Here is a 21,569-nt window from a genome sequence, read left to right on the forward strand (position 1 = left end):
CCGCAGTGCATACATTTGTGGCCATGCATCCTTAACCCCTTAATAACATCTGACGTACTAATACGCGTCTGTGCCCTGGGACTTAAGAGCCAGACCCGTATTAGTACGTCATGGCGATCGCGCGCGCACACAGGCTGTGCGGGCGCGATCGCCGCCGGGTGTCAGCTGATTGTCACAGCTGACACCCGGTACTATGTGCAGGGAGCGGTCACGCACCGCTCCCAGCACATTAACCCCCGCGATGCTGCGATCGAAGTCGATCGAAGTCGATCGCGGCATTGCGGGGGCAAGGGGAGGTGATCGCCGATACTCACCTCCTCTTCCGGCTTCCAGCGCAGTCTGCAAAGGCTTCCCGGGTGTTGCCATGACGACCCGATGTCGTCATGACAACATCCGGGTCACCAGAGAGCAGGAAGATTGCTTGGACATGCGCAGTGCATCTCCAAGCAATCTTCACACTGTGCACTTCTGACAGCCTTCATGGCATAGGGATGGTGCTCCATTCCTGTGCCATGCAGGCGATCAGAAAAAAAAAAGTGAAAGTCCCAGAGTGGGACAAAGTAATAAAGTGTATAAACTGTGTGAAAGTGGAAAAAAAAAAAAAAAAAAATGTGCAAAAATATTATAAAAAAATAAAAAAAATAATACACCAAAAATAAAAATATAATGTACCCATCAATAAATATTATTATAAAAAAAATAAAAAAAAAACAATAAAAGTACACATATTTGGTATCGCCGCGTCCGGAACAACCTGACCTATAAAACTGTCCCACTAGTTAACCCCTTCAGTGAACACGGTAAAAAAAAAAAAAAAAAAAACAAGCAAAAAACAATGCTTTATCACCATACCGCCAAACAAAAAGTGGAATAACACGCGATCAAAAAGACGCATATAAATAAAAATGATACCGCTGAAAACGTCATCTCGTCCCGCAAAAAACAAGCCACCATATAGCTCCATCAGCCGAAAAATAAAAAAGTTATAGCTCTCAGAATAAAGCGATACTAAAAAATATTTTTTTCTATAAAATAGCTTTTATTGTGTATAAGCGCCAAAACATAGAAAAATTATACAAATGTGGTACCGCTGTAAACGTACTGACCCGAAGAGTAAAGCTGCCTCATCAATTTTACCACACGCGGAACAGAATAAAAAAAAAAAAAAAAAAACAATTCCTGAATTGTTGGTTTTTGTTTATTCTGCCTCCCAAAAATCGGAATAGAAAGCGATCAAAAAATGTCACGTGCCTGAAAATGGCACCAATAACAACGTCAAGTCATCCCGCAAAAAACGAGCCGTCACATGACTGTCTGCCAAAATTTGGAAAAATTATAGCTCTCAAAATATGGCGATGCAAAAACTAGATTTTACAAAAAATGCGTCTTTTAGTGTGTGACAGCTGTCAGTCATAAAAACCCCATATGATTCTGGCATTGCTGTAATCACACCGACCCGAAGAATAAAGTCGTCTAATCACTTATACCGCACAAGGAACGGCGTCAAAAATAAACTCTTGAGTTAGGATTGGGCTAGGGTTAGGGCTGGGTTTGGGGCTAGGGTTGTGCTGGGGCTAGGGTTGTGCTGGGGCTAGGGTTGTGCTGGGGCTAGGGTTGTGCTAGGGTTAGGGCTGGGGTTGGGATTTTTTTCAAAAGTAAGAAAAAAAGATGACGATATGGCGACTAGTGTTGAGAGCAAGTGCTCGCTACTTGAGTTTGCATCGGGTGCTCTGGTATGCATTTAGTATCGTGGGTATTTGAGTGACATGCTCGAGTCTCTGCCCCATATGCTTCGCGGCCAAAAAACTTTACGGGGAATGCCTGCCATGCACGAGCGATCCCCGCATGTTTTTTTTTGGGTGTCTAATAACCGTGAAACATGCGGAGCAGGGACTCGAGCATGTCACTCGAGCACACGCTGTACATGGTGCATACCTGAGTACCCGATGCAAACTCAAGTAGCGAGCACTTGCGCTCAAGAATAATGAAAACTTATTCAATATGATGACCTAATGTAAACAAATAATGTGCCGTACCTCTGGGTTCAAAATGTTCACTATACACCTTAATAAAATCTTTGAGGGGTATAGTTTCCAAAATGGGGACACTTGTGGGGGAGCTCCACTGTTTAGGCACATCACGGGCTCTCCAAACGCGACATGGTGTCCGCTAACAAATTGAATGGAAAATCGGCTCAAATTGTTAGCGGACGCCATGTTGCGTTTGGAGAGCCCCTGTGTGTCCAAACATTGGAGCTCCCCCACAAGTGACCCCATTTTGGAAACTAGACCCCCCAAGGCACCTATCTAGATGCATAGTGAGCACTTAGAACCCCCAGGTGCTTCACAAATTGATTCGTAAAAATGAAAAAGTGAAAATAAAACACTTTTTCATTTTTATGAATCAATTTGTGAAGCACCTGGGGTTCCAAGTGCTCACTATGAATCTAGATAGGTGCCTTGGGGGGTCTAGTTTCCAAAATGGGGTCACTTGTGGGGGAGCTCCAATGTTTGGGCACACAGGGACTCTCTAAATGCAACATGGTATCCGCTAACAAATTGAATGGAAAATCGGCTCAAATTGTTAGCGGACACCACATTGCGTTTGGAGAGCCCCTCTGTGCCCAAACTTTGGAGCTCCCCCACAAGTGACCCCATTTTGGAAACTAGACCCCCCAAGGCACCTTTCTAGATGCATAGTGAGCACTTGGAACCCCCAGGTGCTTCACAAATTGATTCGTAAAAATGAAAAAGTGAAAAAAAAAACACTTTTTCATTTTTATGAATCAATTTGTGAAGCACCTGGGGTTCCAAGTGCTCACTATGAATCTAGATAGGTGCCTTGGGGGGTCTAGTTTCCAAAATGGGGTCACTTGTGGGGGAGCTCCAATGTTTGAGCACACAGGGACTCTCCAAATGCAACATGATATCCGCTAACAAATTGTCGGCTCAAATTGTTAGCGGATATCATGTTGCATTTGGAGAGTCCCTGTGTGCCCAAACATTGGAGCTCCTCCACAAGTGACCCCATTTTGGAAACTAGACCCCCCAAGGCACCTATCTAGATGCATAGTGAGCACTTGGAACCCCTAGGTGCTTCACAAATTAATTCGTAAAAATGAAAAAGTGTTTTTTTTTTCACTTTTTCATTATTACGAATCAATTTGTGAAGCACCTGGGGGTTCCAAGTGCTCACTATGCATCTAGAAAGGTGCCTTGGGGGGTCTAGTTTCCAAAATGGGGTCACTTGTGGGGGAGCTCCAAAGTTTGGGCACAGAGGGGCTCTCCAAACGCAATGTGGCGTCCGCTAACAATTTGAGCCGATTTTCCATTCAATTTGTTAGCGGATACCATGTTGCATTTAGAGAGTCCCTGTGTGCCCAAACATTGGAGCTCCCCCACAAGTGACCCCATTTTGGAAACTAGACCCCCCAAGGCACCTATCTAGATGCATAGTGAGCACTTGGAACCCCTAGGTGCTTCACAATTTGTGAAGCACCTGGGGGTTCCAAGTGCTCACTATGCATCTAGAAAGGTGCCTTGGGGGGTCTAGTTTCCAAAATGGGGTCACTTGTGGGGGAGCTCCAAAGTTTGGGCACACATGGGCTCTCCAAACACAACATGGCGTCCGCTAATTATTCAAGCAAATTTTACAATCAAAAAGTCAAATAGCGCTCCTTCCCTTCCGAGCCCTGCCGTGCGCCCAAACAGTATTTTTTCCCCAAATATTGGGTATCTGCGTGCCCAGGGGAAATTGCACAACAAATTTTGGGGTCCATTTTTTCTTGTTACCCCTGTGAAAATAAAAAAAATTGGGTCTAAATTAACATTTTTGTGAAAAAAGTTAAATGTTCATTTTTTTCTTCCACATTCAAAAAATTCCTGTGAAGCACCTGAAGGGTTAATAAAGTTCTTGAATGTGGTTTTGAGCACCTTGAGGGGTGCAGTTTTTAGAATGGTGTCACTTTTGGGTATTTTCTGTCATAAAGACCTCTCAAAGTGACTTCAAATGTGATGTGGTCCCTAAAAAAATGGTTTTGTAAATTTTGTTGGAAAAATGAGAAATCGCTGGTCAACTTTTAACCCTTATAGCTCCCTAACAAAAAAAAATTTTGGTTCCAAAATTGTGCTGATGTAAAGTAGACATGTGGGAAATGTTATTTATTAACTCTTTTGTGTGACATATCGCTCTGATTTCAGGGCTTAAAAATTCAAATTTTGAAAATTGCAAAATTTTCAAAATTTTCGCCAAATTTCCGTTTTTTTCACAAATAAACGCAAGTGATATCGAAGAAATTTTTCCACAATCATGAAGTACAATATGTCCCGAAAAAACAATCTCAGAATCAGGGGGATCCGTTGAAGCGTTCGAGAGTAATTACCTCATAAAGTGACAGTGGTCAGAATTGTAAAAATTGGCCCGGTCATTAACGTGCAAACCACCCGCGGGGCTTAAGGGGTTAAAATATTGTTGCTGAATATTGTTGCAAAATATTGTTGTTATTGTTGCTATTGTTCTTATCAGATTTTTTTATGTATTTTTTTAAGATAAATGTTTTTTTTTATTTCAATTTTTTATTTTCAATTTTCACACTGGATGCTAAACCTTTTACTAGACTCATACGTCTTCTGTACAGATGCTATTTCAGTAGTCTCAGTATTATTATTATTATCATAGACAGGTTTAAAATGAAAGGTAGCACCTCTACAGTAGATTGCCCAAGACCTGCCACTCAATATACATAATGGCCACAGCGCACCTCCTATACCCAGAAAATACCTGTATACTAGAGATGAGTGGATCTAGAAAACGGTGTAATGAGCTATGCGCTCTGACCTCCTAGCCCTACACTATACAGGCATAGAATGGTACTTCTTGGCTTATCCTCATTTTTTGTACTGCATGTTAATGTCTGATTGACTGATCTGGACATTCTGAAAGATGCAGACATTATAAAGGGATACGTATGATGGTTTTTATATCCGTCAAGCAGCAAATACAGTTTGCAACAAAACTGATGGTGTCATTCCTGCATAGATAGTAGTTCTGGTGTCATGTACTGATGGTTGTTTTGGTGCTCTATTCATGTACTATTGATGATTCTGGTGATGTATTCATGTAGTGATGATGGTTCTGGTGCTATATTCATCACCAGAACCATCATTAGTACATGAATATGAAACCAAGATCATCAACAGTACATGAAGACATCAACAGAGTCTTCAGCATTACATAAAAATGGCACTAGAACCATCATCAGTAAATTAATAGATTACTAGAACCACCATCAGTACATGAATACATCACCAGAACCACCATCAGTACATTAATGCATCGCTAGAACCTCCATCAGCACATGAATATATCACATGAACGACTGTCAGTAAATAAATACAACACCAGTACCATCATCAGTACATTAATATGTCACCAGAACCACCATCAGTACATGATTGCCAAGCTTAGTACAGCAATCAATTGTAATATCAAATCAGGCACATATACATTTGTATCTAATGAACCTACAGTACAACTCACAGTATGTTCTTACATATAGTAAGAAGATGCTGGGAGTTGTTTTTATTAGTCATTATCAGACTGTGGACCATACAGGAATCACATTGCTGATGAGACATAATCAGTATCAACAAGTAAACATTTACATCCAGGTACCTTATAGGTGACATCTTCTCTGAGTAATTTCTTTCTTTTTGTCTACATCTTGTCCAGATGGCATGGTGACTTTTCACATCCCCAGTTCTCTGCAGACTTCCCTTTACTTCGGTCTTCTGCAGCACATCCCGACACGGTGCCCTTAAAAATAAGAGTGTTATTAAAATACCCTCTGCATAAAATTATCTATCCATATTATGACCTAAAATAAGCCTCCTATGGTATATGGCCCCTACACTGTCTACCCTTATGAGCTACACCCGCCACTGCCTGCCATTATCAGCTACAACTGAAACACGGTTGCCCCTATGAACCACGGCCTATACCATGGCTGTCCCCTCTCCACTGTTTTCCTTTACACTCTCTATAGCTCCACACTGTCCACCCCCCCTCCATGCTAACCTTTCTCTATAATGTGCCCAATTTCACGGTGTCCCATCTCCATATTCATACTGTGCCCCATTTTCACACTATGTCCTCCTCCTGGCCACCACCTTGTCTTTTGCAAACTGAGCCGCCTCCTCACACTATCCTTCTACACAGTATGATGTTCACCACAGCCGCCCATACAATATTATATCAACAGCAGCCCCAATATACACTATGATGACCATTACAGCCCCCCATGCAGTATGAAGTCCACCATAGCCCCACATTATATAGTATGATGGTCCCCATAGCACCCCATACAGTATTATGCCCCCCAGTCACTGATACAGTATAATGACACCACAGCCCCTTATATACAATATTATGTCCCCCACAACATCCCACACAGTATGATATCCACCACAGCCCCCCAATATACAGTATAAAGTATAAAGTCCCGCACAACCCCTTATACAATATGGTCACCACAGCCTCTAATATAAGTTCCCCAACAGCATCCAATACAGTATGGGCACCTTCTTGTTATGTCCCCACAGCCCCTCTTGTAATCTCCATATAGCCAGTTCCTTTTTTTGTAATGTCCCCACAGCCAGCCATGCTTGTAATGGCCCCATAGCCAGCCCTTTATGTCTCCATAGCCAGCCCCTCTTGTAATGTCCCAATAGCCAGCTCCTTATGTATCCAAAGCCTGTCACTTATGTCCCCATAGCCAGCCCCTCTTGTAATTTCCCAGTAGCCAGCTCATTATGTCTCCATAGCCAGCTACTTATGTCCCCATAGCCAGCCCCTGATGTCCTTATAGTCAGCTCCTTATGTCCATATAGCAAGCCCCTCTTGTAATGTCCCCATAGTCAGCTCCTTATGTCCACATAGGCAGCCCCCTCTTATAATGTCCTCATAGCCAGGCCCTTATGCCTACATAGCCAGCCCCTTATATCCTCATAACCAGCCCAACTTGTGATGTCCCCACAGCCCCTCTTATGTCCCCATAACCAGCCCCCTTTGTCCCCATAGCCAGCCCCTAATGTCCGCATAGTCAAATTCTTATGTCTACATAAGCTTTTCCCTCTTGTAATATACTCATAGCCAGCCCCTTATGTCCACATAGCCAGCCCTAATATCCCCATAACCAGCCCAACTTGTGATGTCTCCTCATCCTCCCTTTTATGTCCCCATAGCCAGCCCCTCTTGTGATGTCCCCACAGCCCCTTATTGTTATGATCTGCAACATGTACTAAGGAAAGATAGGGGAAAGCTGTCCCTACAGTAAGACTAAGCTGAATCCCTTCGATGTAGCGGGCTGCCTGTTCCTAGCGAACAGACCCGCCTTAGTCCTCGGCTAGTCTGAACGAAGATCTATAGCATTAAGGGAGGGGTCCCTAAAAGAACTAAGGACTGGGACAAAAATGGGACACCTCCTAAACAGAGAAGTTGTTGCAGAACACAAAAAGACAAACTGACAAAAGGTACTAGAGGTCCCAGAAGGACAAAGCGAACTGACCGAGAAAGGCACCGAAGCACCTGGATAGAGAGACAGTCAAACACTGAAGTCCAGCACAGCCAGAAGGGCGGAGCTGGAATATAAAGGCAGATGGTCACGTGACCGCAAAACACAAGATGGAAAAAACAAACAGGAGGGTTCTAACACTTATGTCACAATAGCCAGCCCCACTTGGAATGTCCCCATTGCCAGCCCCTTATGTCCCCATAACCAGCTCCTTATGTGCCCATAGCCAGCCCCTCTTGTGATGTCCCCATAGACTGTCACAGTTGCGTCAGATGCAACAGACAGTCGCTCTGCATCTGGCTGCAGAAGATCTCAGCCTTTGGCATTGCAGACGCCTTCTTAATCCTTCTGTCTTTTGGACCCAGTGGCAATCTCCCTCCTCTTATTGACACATCTTGGCCTGGGTGTTTATAAACTCTCAGTCTGCTTCATGGAGTCTCCGGTGATATTCACTTTTTCCCTTGTGAAGACTTGGAGCAATAGCAGTCGGCTTACTTCCTCTCTGGTGCCCTTGGAAGACATTTGGTGTAATCTCTCCGGAGTCTGCTCAAGCTCAGTTTCTCCCCCTTTGTTTGTCTCCCTTGTTGTCTTTAGTTTATAGTGAGGACTGACCAGTGCTCATCCCCCCTCCCTATCCAGGGCCTAGCTCTATGGATATACAGGGCTTAGGTTTCCTCTCGGCGATTGGTGTGGAACCAATATAGGGATGGTAGGGGAGGCAGGGTGTTATTAGATCTGCCTAGGGGTCTCCACTCCCCCTTTCCCTAGTGTCTGGGCTTCCTTCCCCTCATCCCTTCATGTTGTACTTAGTCTTTCCCACACTGTGCGTGACATAGACCCGCTTATGTTCCCATAACCAACTCCTTATGGCCCCATAACCAGCCTCTCTTGGAATGTCCCCACAGGCCCTAGGTATAATAGCCTCCATTCATTAGGAAAATAATAGAATGAAAATAAAAAAAGCTTATACTTGCGTAAACCAGGCTCGCTGTTCATTGCAGCTCCGTCTCCTCTTCCATTCGGTGCAGCATTGGTTGCTGAACGGCGCGATTACGTCACGGCATCACAACATCTGATGTCCTCTGCATGCAAATACAATTGAGTGTGGGGAAGGAGCAACGGCCAGATCGCAGGCAAAGAGAGGGGTAAGTGGTGTCAGTGACTTACACTGCTCCATGAGTGCCCACGCCCTGGCCATCACTGTGCTGAATGCCTGCTGCCGGAGGAAGGTGACGGCCTCAGGCATTCAGCAATGTCAGTTTTTTTTTCTCCAAAATATGTTGCCCTCAGGTGGGTAGGAGATAGCGCCCTAGGCAGGTGGCTACCCTGCCTGCCCCTTGTCCCGGGCCTGCATGGACAAGTTGGGTCGGCAAAACTCAAAGATGTTCTTTGTAACTTCTGTTGCAGATAATGATATTGAACAAAGGATCTCTCTTTATTAATTTTGATACTCCTAGTACAACATTTGAAAATGGGGTTTTGTAACTCAGACAACTCACTAGATGTAACACATGCAGATTTCTATGTAGAAAATAATCATATAACTAGTCTGAAAAAGAGAATGGACAGCACCTCCAAAAACATATACGTTGATCTAATGCCTCTCGGCAAAAATATATAGAACTGAACATGAGGTTCTTAGTTTAACATTCTGATCAGACTGTATGAAGCCCACTGCCACATCACGGCAAACCTCGTAGTGGGTCCTAACATTTCCTGCCTGAACGGGAGCGGAGCCGTACGCCAACCATGAGAGGCATTAGATCAAATGTATGATTTTTTGGAGGTGCGGTCCATGCTCCTTTTTTTTTGCAAATCATATAACTAGTAATACGCAAAATGTCATTTTTCATATTCCCAACATACAAGGAAATATACAGTTCAGTATTTCAGCCTCACTCGTCTGTCGCTCTGCAGTTTTACAGAAATCTTGGAGGGTAAAAATGAGATCGGAATCAGGAGCATCTGCTTTTCAAATAGAAGTGATGCAAAACAATACAACCGAGACAATTATTCACTTCTATCCATTTTCTATCATTTTATCTATTTGTTATTTCAACAGAGATTTGTACTAATTTTATCACATGTTAAGACTTGAGGAATCAATTTTAAATACAGCTATATAAGAAAATCCAAATCCCATGCCGTATAATTCTTTAAATTCTTTAAATGACAGTCAATGGCAGATGAGTAACTGTGTAGCAATAGCGGCACAACAGGGCCCCTGTGGCAGAACAGTATACGGGCCCTCTGCAGTCCAATAGCTCATCATAATGCACAATTCCACCTGCTTTGGAGCTAGAAGTTGCCCCCTTAACTCTTGGGCAGGTTGCACCAATGGTACACTATGTCTGCCCCTGCTGTGTTGGCACAGAGTTGCACATGTCCAGTCATATGATTGTACACTGAACGTGTGGGTTGAGCCATAGCCTGCGATTTACAACAGGTGCAACATCAAACAGTTGTCATTTATGTAAGCTGTGTATAACTCCCATATAACGAGCCTATGACAATGGTGACTATAATGCATAGATGTACAGTGCTTCCACCTTGTGGACAGCTGGTGGCAGTAGACTAAGCTAGATGAGAACGCAGAAAAAGGAGTAGGTGACTGCACAGCTTGGCAGGGGTCTTTGTCAGTCAGTTGCTGTACGCTCCTGAGTAATCGCCAGCTGCTCCCGTCCATTCCTCCACTGCCAATCTGATGGGGATTCTCTCCCTGCAGTCTCCACACTTATAAGACAATGAGGATGAATTGCACTTGTACAGCTTGCACTTTGGACCTGTGTAAGTTACTGTACAAAGCCTGCAAGTAGATTTCAAATCCTCCATCCACATTAAAACATTGACATGAATTTGAGGTTATGTTCTGCATTTTCTTTCAGACTTTGCTGAGGATTTCAGTCTGTGCCATGGAGGAATTGAAGAATAACATGCTACAAAGCTGTATCTAGTGCAGCTCACAGCACGCTACAGAATATTGTTGGTAACAATTTGGAAATAAAATGAAACAGATGCCCCCCCTCCCTTTTCTTTTTTTTAATGCAAAAATGTCAAACGCTTTAGAATTGATGGCGAGGGGCTTGATGAATATGGCATTTAGCCTGAACAACATCCTAGTCAATTCTATTATGTTATAGATTATAATAATTAGGGCGCTGTCAGACGGCTGTATAACACGGACGACGATCACATCGGACTGGCTGGTGGCTCTCCTGACCCGACCATGACAGCTGCATAGAAATACAGGAAGCTGTCACGCTTGGGTCAGGATAGCAGCCGACCAGTCTGAGCATTGCGATGTGATCATCATCCGTATTATATGGCCGTCTGACTGTGTCCTTTCATTGATTAATGTCCCCTTAGATTTCTGGTTCTTTTGAATCACAAAACACAAGTATGAAGCATTGCTCTACACATTCATAGTCCCAATGTAGGACTTGCTGGACACCATCCATGTACCGATATCCTGATCCACTAGCTTCTGCAGCTCCTCTTCCAGCTCTACCTCTCTCCTTTTTTTGTTTTCTCCTCTTAGTGGTGTGATAGACCTCCTTCCACTTTGCTTACCCCTCATCCAGGCCTTCATTAAAAGTCACAGACATTAGATCATTCTGGCTCTTAATTTAAAGAAGCTGATTCCATGAAAAAATCTGTCTATCACAAAATAGATGAATCTCACCCTAATTACTGTCTATGGACAATCCCAATATAAAGCTCTTGTCCTTCAGTTTCACCAAATTTCCTTTTTCTAACTCTGTTTTATACCTCTCATTCCTCCTCTGATGTCATCACACGTTTCACGTTTTCATTTCCCTTCTCTCCACCACTTCCATAGTTGAGGATCTCTGCCTCCTTGCACACAGGCTGGGCGACATTCTGCTACCAGCAAGGTGGCAATATTATTAAAATCCTTATCGAGTCATCCATTTAATCAGTTCTCTTCTTCCAGTTTGTTGCTGGCTGTCATAGCCTGCATTTATGTGCTGAAAAGAGGTCCGTTCTGTTCCACATGGACATTTGCTAGCGGTGATAACAATGTTCTATGTTCAGCTTTAACATTTGAATCAATGCATATAAGAGACATCACTGTCTTCTGCAGCAATGCTTGCGCTCTGCTTCATTATGTGGCCTCCGATATATTGAAACCTCTAGTTTTCTGCACATAACAGAATGGAAAATAAAGCTGATTATTTGAAGCCATTGGTAGCACATCATTGTTAATAGTACGGTCTGTTATCCCAAAAGTGGAATATTCCCTCATTGAATGTTACTGGAATATGCCATAACAATTTGACTGTTGGGACGACCTCTGGCACTTCCACAGCAATGCCCGCTGCAAGGGGTGCAAGAAACTGCGACACTGCTCCATTCACTGCCATAACGCTGCATTTCCATCCCTAGTCAGCAGGTGAAAGGAGCAGTAAACTGTGAAAGAACTGCCGTGATGTAAGGGAACCTGTCACGTTGTACATCCAGTCCGATCTGTGGACATCACAGTATAGAGAAGGGGAAATGAGCAGAATAACATACAGACCCCAGAGCATAATAAGGGACATTGAATTCACGGAGAATAACTTCTCTGCACATTGAATTTCCCAGGAAAACACACATGAACAGGGGAATTTGAATGTTGCCTGATTCTGTTCAGTTCTATTTAGCATACAAGATATTTAGGACAATTGTAGCTTCAAGTCTATGGGAACAGTTTGGAGAAGCCGTTTATGACGCGCCCCCTGGGCCGTGGGGTACCCGGTAGTCGGTGCTGGGGATGTCACGGTGGCAGTGACCCGGTCCGTGGCCCAGGGCTGTCAATTAAAGGAAAAGGTAAAAGGGGAATAAAGTTTTTATAGAGATAATGTTCATGACGCCACCTGTGGTATGCGGCTATATGGAGACGCCGCTGCTGTGCAGATCCACTGGAGCTGATGGTGACGCAGCAGAGTTGGTTCAGCTCTCCACAGGCAGAGCTTAGCTCCAGGGCAGTAGATGGTGATTTTATGAGGTAGATGTTGTTGGTGCGGTATAATGCAGGTGATGGCGCAAATAATGAGTCAAGGACAAAGTGGGGTGCAGTCTTCGGGCTTTACTCACAGTTCAAAGCAGTTCCAAGTCACCGCTGCAGCTGGGAATGACCACCCACGTCGTCCTGTGTCCTCCACGGTAGTGATCCAGCAAACTCTCAGGTATCTCAGGAGCACTTGAACGGGACCCCGTTCTATGTACCTTTCCCAGTCCTCTCACTGCGCTGGCTCTCACCCTTCTGCCCTGTGCCTCAAAATCTGTGTCCCAAGCCACTGGCCTCGGGTCTTGTCGGGCGACTTGCAATCTCCTGGACCCTATGTGGCCACCTTTTCAGCGATATAATTGTGGGTTTTGGCTGCAACACCTTGAAAATGCTGCTGCCTCCGGTTGGCTAGCTAAGCCTTGTTGTTCTCCACTAGTTTTGGGGCCGGTCCCCTTCTGCGGCCTGATCCCTCCACGTCAGTGTGAATTCGGGCACACGGGTGGCTTCCTGCACTCACCGTGCCCCTGGGATCCCCTCTGTCTCTGGATCATTTCCCTCTACTCCCTTCCTCTCTTGCTCTCCTCCTGGGCCTTTCGCACTAGGCCTGGCTCTTCTCTCTCCTGAGCGGAGCTCCTCCTGAGCGGCCACTCCCAACTGTCTTTCCTATGAGCCTCTGACCCTTCTAGATGTTTCTCTCTGTCTTTAATACCCTTTCTGTCTGTGCTCCCCTGATCTATTTCCTCCACTCACCTCCTCTACCTAGTTCCACCCTCCAGCTAGGGACCAGGGACTGTGCTCTCCCTTACGAGCAATCTCACCCTTCCCTACTGAAGTGGAGTGTATTGGATGTGGGTGTGTGGGTCTCGGGTAGTACTCCGTCCTTACCTGAGAGTGGGGTACCACATCTCTGGGTTAGATACAGTACCTCTGTGGCAACTGGACCCGCAGGGGCGCCACGTTTACTGCTCCCCATTACCGTGCCCTAGTGCACAACACAAGGTGTACAAAGCCATGCTTGGGGAGTTTAGTGTGAGAGATCTTGACAGGATGCAAAGAGCCCTGACCTCAATCCCATCCTACACCTTTGTCATGAACTAGAATGGAGATTGTCAGCCAGGTCCTCACATCCAACAATTGATTAACGTTTGCCCTAATCTTTTGTCAGACTCTGCTGCAGAAATATGTGTCAGCTCTTATGCCGATGTGTAAATGAACCTGACACATATTCTCACTCAGTAGTAATAGAGTGGATAACATGAAGAAAAGCTCCTGTATCTCCCCCTGGGTTCACCGGAGACTTTACATGAGGAAGTAATGATATTAAGGGGATGTGAATTTTCTCCCAGCTTCCCTTCTATCATCCTCTCTTCCTTTCTCCTGCAGAGCAAGGAGTTTTGGCTGCAACACCTTGAAAATGCTGCAGCCTCCGGTTGGCTAGCTAAGCCTTGTTGTTCTCCACTGTTCTTCCCCTGAATATTTTATCCAAAATATGTCCCTTACTAACCCAGTAATCAAAAATAAAAACACACACAGAAAAAAATAGTTTATTTTTAAAAACACTCGCCCACACCTCGTTCACCAATTTAATAAAAAACAAGCAAAAAAACATGAAGATCCGACATAGTCCCCCAAATCTGAAGTAGTCCAAAAATGGTTACCTGAAAGACATAAAAAGAGAGGTAAAGAAATAAAAACTAGAAACACTCCATCACTCACCAAGTTATTATTAAAAAAAAATCCCTGCAGCTCCGACGTAATCCATCGAGATCCCACAACATCTAGCGGTTCTGTACAGCAACCTATGAAGCGTTATTCTGAGAATCTTTATGTTTTATTTTTTTAAATAAATTGATGAACGAGGTGTGGGGGAGTGTTTTTTTTAAATAAAATTTTTGTGTGTTTGTTTTTTTCTTTTAAATTACTGGGTTAGTAATGGGGGTGTCTTATAGATGTCTCTCCATTACTAACCCCTGGGCTTGAAGACAGCTGACATTACAAAGCTGACACCAACCCTATAAACTATTACCCTGATTGCCACCACACCAGGGCAATTGGGAAGAACTAGAGCGAAGTGCTAGAATTGGTGCTGCTGTGATGCTCCAATTCTGGGGTGGCTGCAGACCTGTATTTTTAGGCTGGGAAAGGCCCAATTACCAGGGACCTTCCCAGCTTCATAATATCAGCTCTCAGCTGTCTGCTATACCTTGGATGGTTATCAAAAATAGCTGGTAACCCACGTCATTTTTTTATTATTTATTTATTTAATAGGTTAAATAAGGCTAAACGCCCTTTAGTGCCACATGAAAGGCACTAAAGTTTGAAAGTTTATTATATGTAGGGGGCTTGTGAAATTATGTCTACAGGACATCCATATATTCTATCTAGTTATCTATTTTGTCTATATCTTTATATAAGATTGCTTTATTAGTTTGTAAACTAGCTTTAAATGACATAGAGAATTACAGTATGTAAAAGATGATGTTCAAGATGCATTGCATATGGATTGCATACTCATGTCATTCAGATGTCATTCGGATGCTAGGTGAGAAAAATCGCATTGTACCTGCATGACATTTGCACGACACTTGTCCTACTTTTCTAGATCAACATTGGACCGATTTTTTTATGCACTAGTGTGACTCCAGCCTTACCCAGTGACTCTGGAGATGGACAACTATTCTGCCGATCAAACTGTGTTCCCTTGGGAACTGCTGATCTGTGATGGCCCAGGTACTGACCACCACTGTACAAGGATCGATCTGCTCATCTTTATTTTTAATCCATTCAGCACTCCTAGCAGAAGCTGTTAATGCAACACAGGTTAAGGTCTGAATTGGTGGCTATATGGACAAACAATTATGGGTTTTTCTGCTTAATGTGATCTGTGCTTTTCAAGGTCCTTTTGGTGTTGTGCTTCAAACGTCCATTTTGAACTTGCATTTTTTGGGGGTCTACCAGTGACTGCTATGAAATCATCCTTGCAGCAGTTGACCTCTCCATTCTAGCATGCACATACTGTATACGTATAACTGGTATATCGTACCTTGTGCTGTAGAAAGTACTCCTCTTTTTGTTCTGTGATATCAATGAGCTCACCATCCAGTTTCCTTAATATATCCACAAATGTCCAGATAATGTCCTATCAATAATTAATGTGGAATCAACATTAACATATTTGTACCAAGTGAACTTTCCAAATATTCTGTCGTCTTTTAATGTACTTGCCAGATCTCCTTCCTGTGACCTTTGAATTGGCTGACTGCACATCGGCGTCTCATACAGCGCTATATGTGGCATACTAAATCATGTCTATGATTTGCCAACATTAAAGCTTGGACATTTTACATTGAACTATAAAAATGGAAATTTTCAGAATTTGTTAATCCATCATATCTGTCACTATCACCGTTTCCTTCCAAAAATATATTTGTGCCAGTTCAATCTGTGATCACAGCACAGAAATAATGAAGATCCGTTTGATAATTACCTTATCTAATGATCGTTCTTAAAATACCCCAATATTGTGGTTGTTTATTCCTAAATATGTATAGGACCACATCACCCAATTGGCTTAATGGGACTTGTAGTAGAGGATTTAATGTATACTGTTAAAAATTGTTAAAAAAAGATTATTGATGAAAGGATTGTCCAGGAGCCCAAAATTAGAATTAGAATCTGATGTCTATTTTTTAAGAACCAGCACCACTATTGTATATGGATGTTGTCAGGTATTACAGCACATCATCCTTCACTTAAATGGGGATACACTCCAATACCTGATAAAGCCCATGGACAAAATGTTATGTAAAAATGTAGGTTTAAGGGGTAACGTTTCTCCTTGTGGAGAGTGGCATACCGGCCCTGGTGATCTCACACTTTGCACTGACAAGAGGCAATACCCCGAAACACTGTTACTGCAAATTGAGATTCTGACTTGGCTTTTATGCTAAATCATATTGCAAGGCTTGTAAAGGGTCGACAGTGACTTGTAGGATCGCTGCTTCCAATAGGTGGCGCTATAGAGTTCTAATCCTTTTCCTCTCTGAACAGGCAATTTGCATATGTAAAGATGTGAAAATCCTTTTCAATATTAAAGTGAAAACAAATTCTTTCAAATTCAAAATACATTTTAAATGGACAGATATTAGATCAATTAGTTCAATTAAACTGCCGAGGTCCTTGTCTCGCATCTGCTCTTCGTAATCCTTCCCCCGCCACTGATTGGCAGCTATGTACAGTACACTGTGCGTAGGCAGAAAGCTGCCAATCAGTGGTGTTTGCTGGGTTATACAGAACTCAGCATTCAGAAAATGGCTAGATTTGCAAGAGAGGAAAACTGTGATTTTATAAAAATGACAGCAAGTACGTAGCCCAGTAAGTGACACATCTCTGGATTCGGGTTATCTGCCCCACATCTTGCTGCTCTCAGCTGTGGTATCAAACACATGGTGACAGATTCCCCTTAATGTATTTGATTGTATGATTGATTCATGCAAAGTTTGCTGAAAGGATAGAGGACATTTTTTAAACATGAGAAATATTATTAATCATAACTTTTTTACCTTCAATAAAAATACATTAATGATTGAAAATTGAACATGTGTTTTCTCCAGATATTTTTGATGTTAAATTAGTCTTTGGAGAGAGATGTAAGAGAACTCATTGTGAGAAATATGCAAAAAAATAAAATAAATAATATGCCTGAATTGCTGTTGGTACTTATGTGAATATTGATTTTCCCTACAAGAAGGCTAAACAATGCTAATGGCAAGAAGTGCTACCATGCAGAGTTATGCAGCTACTGGAGTTGGGACCATAAGTGTAACTATATCTCACAGCTCAGGGGTGCAGCAAAGAGGAGCAGTTGGGGCATTTTCCCTGTGCACAATGAGGTACAGTAGGCATGTGGAGTGAGGCTCAGGATGCTGCAGTCTTCTTCCTTCTCGCCTCTATGTGGAGTGAGGCACAGGATGCTGCAGTCTTCTTCCTTCTCGCCTCTATGTGGAGTGAGGCACAGGATTCTGCAGTCTTCTTCCTTCTCACCTCTATGTGGAGTGAGGCACAGGATGCTGCAGTCTTCGTTCTTCTCGCCTCTATGTGGAGTGAGGCACAGGAGGCTGCAGTCTTCTTCCTTCTCGCCTCTATGTGTAGTGAGGCACAGGATGCTGCAGTCTTCTTCCTTCTCGCCTCTATGTGGAGTGAGGCACAAGAGGCTGCAGTCTTCTTCCTTCTCGCCTCTATGTTGAGTGAGGCACAGGATGCTGCAATCTTCTTTCTTCTCGCCTCTATGTGAAGTGAGGTACAGGAGGCTGCAGGATCTTCTTTCTTCTCGCCTCTATGTGAAGTGAGGTACAGGAGGCTGCTTCCTCCTCGCCTCTATGTGGAGGGAGAGTTGTGGTTCTCCTGCAGTCTTCTTCCTTTTCACCTCTATGTGGAGTGAGGCACAGGATGCCTCAGTTTTCTTCCTTCTCGCCTCTATGTGGAGTGAGGCACAGGATCCTGCAGTCTTCTTCTTTCTCGCCTCTATGTGGAGTGAGGCACAGGATGCTGCAGTCTTCTTCCTTCTCGCCTCTATGCAGAGTGAGGCACAGGATGCTGCAGTCTTCTTCCTTCTCGACTCTATGTGGAGTGAGGCACAGGAGACTACAGTCTTCTTCCTTCTCACCTCTATGTGGAGGGAGAGTTGTGGTTCTCCTGCAGTCTTCTTCCTTTTCACCTCTATGTGGAGTGAGGCACAGGATGCTTCAGTTTTCTTCCTTCTCGCCTCTATGTGGAGTGAGGCACAGGATGCTGCAGTCTTCTTCCTTCTCACCTCTATGTGGAGTGAGGCACAGGATGCTGCAGTCTTCTTCCTTCTCGCCTCTATGTGGAGTGAGGCACAGGATGCTGCAGTCTTCTTCCTTCTCGCCTCTATGTGGAGTGAGGCACAGGAGGCTGCAGTCTTCTTCCTTCTCGCCTCTATGTGGAGTGAGGCACAGGATGCTGCAGTCTTCTTCCTTCTCGCCTCTATGTGGAGTGAGGCACAGGATGCTGCAGTCTTCTTCCTTCTCGCCTCTATGTGGAGTGAGGCACAGGATGCTGCAGTCTTCTTCCTTCTCGCCTCTATGTGGAGTGAGGCACAGGATGCTGCAGTCTTCTTCCTTCTCGCCTCTATGTGGAGTGAGGCACAGGATGCTGCAGTCTTCTTCCTTCTCGCCTCTATGTGGAGTGAGGCACAGGATGCTGCAGTCTTCTTCCTTCTCGCCTCTATGTGGAGGAAGAGTTGTGGTTCTCCTGCAGTCAGCCCAAGGTTTGCAGGTGGCACGGCTAAACTCAGCACCAGGTGAGCAGGGAAGGAGGATACTGTTGCTCTAAGTCAACTGCTAATATTTTGTCAGGGAAAGAGGAAAACATTTTTCTCATGTACTGTGGAAAGACATATGCCTGAGCAGACTGAGCCAGGTGGGAAACTGCATTGGGTTTAGTAATAGGCTGTAGATGCAAAGCGTCTGGGAAGAAGGTCTTCAAGAAAAAGACATCCAATGTTTGAGATGTTGTGGTATAAGGGGGAGATGATTTTTGCCAGTTTAGTGTGATTTATGCCCCAGTGTACAATGTCGAGCTTGCTATTTAAGTGCCTATGCTCATGAGAGTCCAGGTATGCATACTGAACTCTGATATGTATGAATTGTGTATGTACAGTATGCGTGTACTGTGTCTGTATGTGTAGTACGTGTATTTAATGTGTATATGTTTGCATGTAATGTGTGTAGATATGCATCGGTGTGAATATGCATGTATCTAGATGATGCACATATGCATATTTATGTGTAAAGTGTATATATGTGAGTGAAGTGTGTGTATCAAATTGCAATATACTGTACAAGCCTGAGGATTTAAATTGCAACACTAAAGAGGAAAAGTCGTAGAGTTATGTAACTCACAGGATGGATAGATATGTTACTGATAGGCAAAAGATGAAAAAATGGAAACAAAATTTAAAAAACATCTTGATTGATGAACACCATGAGCAGAACACACAGTTATAGACCTTGACTGCTATCAATAAGGCTACAAATGGTTGTCTGCGGAATGTTCTGCCACACTGAATGCAGTTGGGCTAATCATCAATATCCGCTGCTGGCAGCTCTCTTTTCAACTGTCGACCAATGGCATTTCAGATATGCTAGATGGGAGACAAGTCTGGAGATGCTGCAGGCAATGGTAGCAAGTTTAGGCCACACAGGCTGCTCATGATAACACAAGGAACATGGGGCCTGGTGTTGTTGTGTTGAAAATAGGCTCCAAGAACACTTTATAGAAATAGCTGTAGCACTAGCTACACGCCAAATCAATGTAACGCCAAGCTATTAGTGTACCTGGAGTGAAAACCAGAGGGGTCTGGCTACTGTAAATTATGCCAGCCAACACCATAATCCTGGGAGAAGTACTGGTATGACTTTCCCATGGGAAGGCCTCTTCATGGCATTGCCAATGTAGTCTCTTCAGACTCTTAGGATGATGTGTAGTGATCCATTCTGTGCTGCAAGTGAAAAGCATCAATCGGTATCTATGCAAACTATCACAATGTGCTGTGACTTCCGAGATCTGGATCTGGTCGTGACAAGAAGACACTGACTTACAACTGTGGAAAGAAGAGGCGCTGATGGCTGGACATCGGGCAATTGGCACTGGAGACAGGACAGGTGAGTATTAGAGATTTTTGTTTTTTCATCTTTTGCCAGGCTCTATACAGTTCAAACAAATTACAGCCATGGCTGACCATCATTTTACTAAATTCACGTGGAGCGAATTACACAAAATCTGTATTCTGGAGAATAAAGATTTTTATAAAATTTGAGTCGAATTAAATTCCACCTGAATAAAATCACCCATCTCTAGCGATAATCTCTACGCAATGCTGTGGAGCATGCTGGTGCTACATAAGCAGCGGAAATAATACAAAGCAATTTAATACTTTTTAAAACTTAATTTACATATATCTGGGTGACTTAGGTTAGGCTTCATTTAAAAGAGGTGGAGGGTGTCGCGTTGAATCCTTGTCCTGGCTGACGAAAATCTTGCTACATCTCCTTCCCAACTTTGCTGTCTTTCACAGGATTGTCTTGCAGAATGGATCAGAAAATGAGTGGTCTTATGCAAAAATGCTTTTTTGTAGGTGTTTCTAAGAGGTTATGTGGATGTTTTACAAGAGGAAAAGCTAAAAAGTGCCCGCTAATGGGGATGCAATTCTAGAAGGTATGGTAAACGGCTTTCACCTATTTTTCATTGTAGGTCTCCATTGATGTAGAACTCTGACAATGACTAGGCCATTTGAGGGTAGTTAAAACCAATGATATTGCTGAAGTTGCACTTGTAATGTAGACACTAAGGCCATGTTCACACCTTCAGTATTTGGTCAGTATTTTACATCAGTATTCATAAGCCAAAATCAGGAGTGGAACAATTTGAGAAAAAGTATCATAGAAACATGTCACCACTTCTGTATCTATCACCCACTCCTAGTTTTGGCTTACAAATACTGAATACTGATACTGAATGGGAATGTGGCCTAAAACTTGGCTTCATGATAAATATCTGGCATAGAGTAGGTTCACATGACTCTTTTCTCCACATCCGAGAAAAATGGTCTGATTATTCTGATCTGACTTTGATCAGACTTTGATAGGAGTTTGTTCAGAGTTTGAGCAGTGTGGCATCAGTTTTTGTTGAGTGGATGAAAAAAAAGATGAAAAAGATATATATATATTATTTACTTCTGATCACCCTGCTTCATAACAGCACCCATTTCCCCACTTTTGAGATCTTTTTATCAGTTTTTCTTGGACGTGGAGATAAAAAAAAAAGATTCTCCACCTTCTCCATTTTTTCAGTCCGTGATAATTCTGACCAATTTTTTTCACGGACCTATAGACTTGCATTGCCGATTTTGATCCAACACTTGGATCAAATTTAGACATGTTTCCATTTTTTCTGCAGACCACTTGGTCC

This window comes from Phyllobates terribilis, unplaced genomic scaffold (assembly GCF_046119375.1).
Source record: "Phyllobates terribilis strain yellow unplaced genomic scaffold, ASM4611937v1 Scaffold_12__6_contigs__length_324123572, whole genome shotgun sequence".
NCBI classification, from domain to species: domain Eukaryota; kingdom Metazoa; phylum Chordata; class Amphibia; order Anura; family Dendrobatidae; genus Phyllobates; species Phyllobates terribilis.